Genomic DNA, 4,867 nt, shown 5'->3' on the forward strand with positions numbered 1-4,867 from the left:
GCCCCGGAGCGGATGCGCTCCTTTGTGCCGCCACTAGCCGGGTGTGTCCTCGCGTCGCGTCCCGTCCCGTCCCGTCCCGCAGGATCCCGGAGAAGCAGGGCTGGCGAGGACCTCCAGAGTGCGTCTCGCATCTCCCCACCAACACCCCCCCCCCGAGGGGTCAGCCGATATAAGTCTATAATCTTCCCCCAACTGCTGTCGGCTCTGACATGGCCACAAAGCCGAGCACTCTCAGCTGCCCCAGGGAAAGCGGGGCCTGCTTCTATACACGTTTGTTAACGTCGGCCCCGCAGAGCGCCGTGCTGGGCACAACTCCTTCCTGCCCCGAAGGTGCCCATGGGCCTGAGCCAGGAATTGGCCCAGCAGGAGCAGTGGCACAGCCCAGCCCTGTGCAGGGAGCACAGCTGGTGGGTCTCTGCTTCCACTTCTGCAGCCTCCTCTTTGAGTCATCCTTTTGGTCCTCTTTTATTAGACTCCCCCTGGATGCGTTTCAGACAGCATGGCTTTCTTGGAAGAGGCCCACGCTGCAGGGACCCTGCCTTTCACAGCCTACTTACATGCTGTTGCAAGAATGAGCTACGGCATCTAAGTGCCCTGTTTTTCTCTTACCAGTAACTGTCTGTTTCCCGCCCCCGCCCCATGGCTGTAGAAAATGGGTACAACTCCTTTGTGTATGCTGAGACGGGTGTGATGAACAGCAGGTCAGGGGATGAAGGAACACTCCTGCCCCAGCTAAACTCCTGCCACAAGACTCCTGCCTGGGGTTGCTTATTGAAGCTGATAGGAGCCGAGTTTACTATTTTGCGTTCCTCCTACCTGATATCATTAAAAAGCAGGGTTGGAAGGGACTTCCAGAGGTCATATAGTTCAACACCCAGGATCCCCTCTATATATGGTCTCACACCTTTGTCCGCTCTTAAGTAATGGCACATTCACCCCTTTACAAGACTATTCTCCCTTATGGTGGGATGATTTCCTTTATACTCAGCTTTAATTTCCGCTTCTTATTCACCTTTAAAATCAGTGAGATGACCTGCATGAGTAATGACTTCCCATGTAACTAAGTGTTCGCACAATGACTAATGCAGGCTAAAGACGCAGAATATTGCATGTAAAATCACGTGTTGAGAAAACTTGTGCATATCAAAATTCTGTCATTGTCATCCTCATTGCAGATGTCTCAGAACAATAGCTTCACTCCTCTGAGTCTCGCATTGTTTTGCCTTTGATTTGTTCTATTTAGGTTATAACCTCCATGGGAAGAAAGGTAGCTCCCTTCCTTCCTTATCTTGGAACAGTGCACACAATTAACAGTAAGATTACCCCCTTACCCCCTTTTTCTTTCTGTCCAAAAGTTCACATCCCATGACAGTCTAGCTAGGCTAGGCAGACTTCAAAGAAGCCTAGGTCTTAGACTACTGGAAGAAGCATAGCACCCGTCCACCACTGCAGAGTTGCTATATTGCTGACTACTGGAAATACCTCCTAATACAGGCTGTGAAGAAAAATCCTCAGGCCCTGTTGTGTAGGGCCTTTGGCAGGGATGGGCAAAATAGGGCTGGATCTGGCCAATCAATTGATTGTATCTAGCCTGCAGCTGCCCCTGTGGCACTCCACATGGGGCCAAGCCCCACCCAGGGCAGCCCACACCATGGTCTGGCCTGCACCTGCCCTGTACCGTGCCCCATAGCACTGACCCAGCCCTGGCCAGTATACGCAGGTTCCCAGCAGGGCTGCTTCTGCCATTGCTGCAGCCACCTGGGTGCTACTTGGCTCCTCTTCCTCCTGCCCCTGCTGCACCATCCAGGCAGCAGGTAGCAAAGGGAAGCAGCAGCGGGTGGGGGGAAAGCTGCAGCCAGGCAGCTCCTGCCTCAGCACTCCAGCTCCAGCTCCTGGCCACCTTCCACCCACTCTGTCTGCCTGGTACATGAGGCCAAGTGGCTGGAAAGCAGCCCCATCAGGAAGCTGTGTGCACTAGCTGGGGCCAGAGCGGGTGTGAGCAGGAGTATGACATGGGCTGCCCCAGGTGGAAGCAGGTGGGGCTTGGCCACATGCAGAGCATCATGGGGGACAGCTGCAGGCTGGATGGGGATTGGGGGTGGGACTGTACCTGCACCTGCATCCTCACCACCTTGGGGAGGACCTGCACAGCACCACACTCCCTCCCTTCCCACACCCCTGGCTGGCTCTCAGGACTTTGAACACGGGCAGTGTCCTACACACATACATGCACCCCCTCTACACACCTCCCACCCCACACACTTCCTCCACCTCAAAACTCCCTTACCCTCTGCGCCTCTTCTGGAGTCCATCTATCGGTGACCCCGCCCTCCTGTTATGGGCCAACCGCCTGCCTTCTTGTCTGCCACGTCTTGATCTTAATTAATGGATGTTAATTAGCAGGAGGCTGCCCATTTATTGCCCCAGTGCCAGGGGGCATGATCTGCGGCTCCTTTTCCTTCCCTACACCACAGCCCAAGCCTCACAGATGATACTGACGTGGTTTAATCTGGGCCTTGTTGTAATTTGGCCCTCCCCTTGTCCTCCCTGGGCTTCCCACAGCCCTGTCTTGCTCTGTCTTGCTCTGTGCCTTCCTGGCACTCGGGCCCTCTGCAGCCCTATCTGACAGTGTGCCTTCACTGGAGCTTGCTGCCCCCTCTCTCTGGGGCTTCTCGCTGCCCCCTCTCTCGCTGCTGTGGGTCCCTTATGAGGCTTCCTCCATCCTCTAATAGCCTCACCCAAACTGCCAGTTAACAAAGCAAAACACAAGCTATAACAAAAATCCAAGCTGCCTGGCTAAAACATCATTCAATCCCTACCAGGGAATACTCCATCCCATAACAGCATCAGGAGCTGCTCGTGCAGCCTCTGCTCGGAGAGTAGCAGGCACCTTAGTGTCCTGCTATACCCTCCCACACACAATATACAAGATTAAGCATATTTTGAACTATAATGCTATTGCCTCTATATACACTACTCAAAAAAATAAATCGGGACAAAAATATTTTTAAATAAAATATAGTAGATGTTTGATTTTTAATATATTTGTTTTTATGTATAATTTTATTAAAGTGGTTTCTTCTGAAAGTTTTTATGTGTGTAGCCCTTGACAGCTCACCACAGCTTAAGTGGCCCGCAAGCCAAAATAATTGCCCATCTCTGGTCTAGGGAGCACCATAGCCCCTTAACCGAAGGACAGTTCTCTAATTACTTTCCACAAGGGTGAATGATAGCCCAAATGGGGCAGAGAGTAAGCAAAAGTCTGATCTTGGGCCATGCAAAACCAGCAGAACTGATCAGCTGAGCAGGAGAACAAAATATCTCCTCTGGACCTGAGCAACTCTGGGAAATGACAAAATGCCAGTGCTGCTGCATGTGACCCCTAATGAAGGGCCATGTCTATAATATGGCACATTATAGTTAATATTACAGTAATAGGGATTAAGTTAAAATAGGGTGCCTAAGACCTCTAATATCAAATTATTGTTATGTGTATTACTACAGCACCTAAGAGCCCTATGATCAACAAGAGAGCAATTTTCAAATGAGCCAGGTGATCATTGCTATTTTTAATTTTAAGTGTCAATTCCGCTTTTCCATCATGCCAATCAGACCTTTTCCTTTTGTATCCAAGATTTTGGTTCTAGTCAAAAGCCTTTTAGCTTCCCGTAATTCATTTTACTGTCATCCATGTCTTTTGTCAGGCTACATCTTTTTTGTCTTTGGCCTTGTATCCAGTACAAACAAAGCTATTTTTATGTATTCGTTTTTACGTGATCTGTTAACGGAGTTCAGCCAGATGAAAGAACATTGTGAGTCTATTCCAGGCAGATGATTGCTTACTCTGGTTGTGATAAATAAGAGAGCTAATAAATTGCATTTTCTATAATACCTAAATCCCTTCTTCATAAGAAGCTATAGAATCCATATTACTGCATAAAGCTAATCACCCCAGTTCATCTTCTGTCTCTGGGGGCATCACATTAAAGAAAAGCAATGTTTACATGCTCAGAGTTTAAATAGGATATACAATAAGTAAACTCTAAGGGACAGATTTACAAGAGAGATTAAAGACCTTACTGCTTTTTTAAGCACCCAAACCTGACAGCTAAGCACTTCTGGCATTCACAAAACCACTGGGTGTGTGTACACAAGACTTTACTTGAGATTAGAGCAAATTACTGCACAGTAAGCATCACTGTCTATGCATGCAGATGCCTACTGGATAGTAATTTGCTCTAATTGTGAGTAAATTTGCTACCTGTAAATTACAAGTCGCAAATTTACTTGTAATTACTTACTGCACCTTACCGCACATATAGGCAGCAAATCAGGAGCAAATTTGCTCCCAGTCAGCTGGGCAGCAGGGGATGGGAAATTTCTCCCTGCCTATGAGAGCTGCATGCAGCCAGGGCACTGAAGCCCATGTGAGGACAATGTCCCTGTGCTCTGGAAGCATGGAGCTCCCAGACCCTGGCTCCCTGATTTCATAGATTTCATAGACATTCGGGCTGGAAGGGACCCTGGAGGATCATCGAGTCCAGGCCCCTACCCCAGGGGAAGGAAATCAGCAGGGATCATAGGATCCCAGCAAGATAAGCATTCAAATGTGTCTCGAAGGCGTTCAAATTGGGTGCTTGAACCACCTCCGGTGGCAGTCTATTTCAAAACTTGGGGGCTCGGACAGTGAAGAAGTTCTTTCTTATGTCCAGCCTGAATCAGTTGCGGCGGAGTTTGTGACCGTTCAATTTGTCATCCCTTAGGGCACTCTGGTGAACAGACATTCCCCCAGATCCTGATGAGCATCCCTGATAAATTTATAGGTGGCCACCAGATCATCCGAGCCTATGCTTTTCCAGGCTGAAAA

The sequence above is a fragment of the Crocodylus porosus genome, unplaced genomic scaffold (genome assembly GCF_001723895.1).
Source record: "Crocodylus porosus isolate Cpor-Errol unplaced genomic scaffold, CroPor_comp1, whole genome shotgun sequence".
Lineage (NCBI taxonomy): Eukaryota > Metazoa > Chordata > Crocodylia > Crocodylidae > Crocodylus > Crocodylus porosus.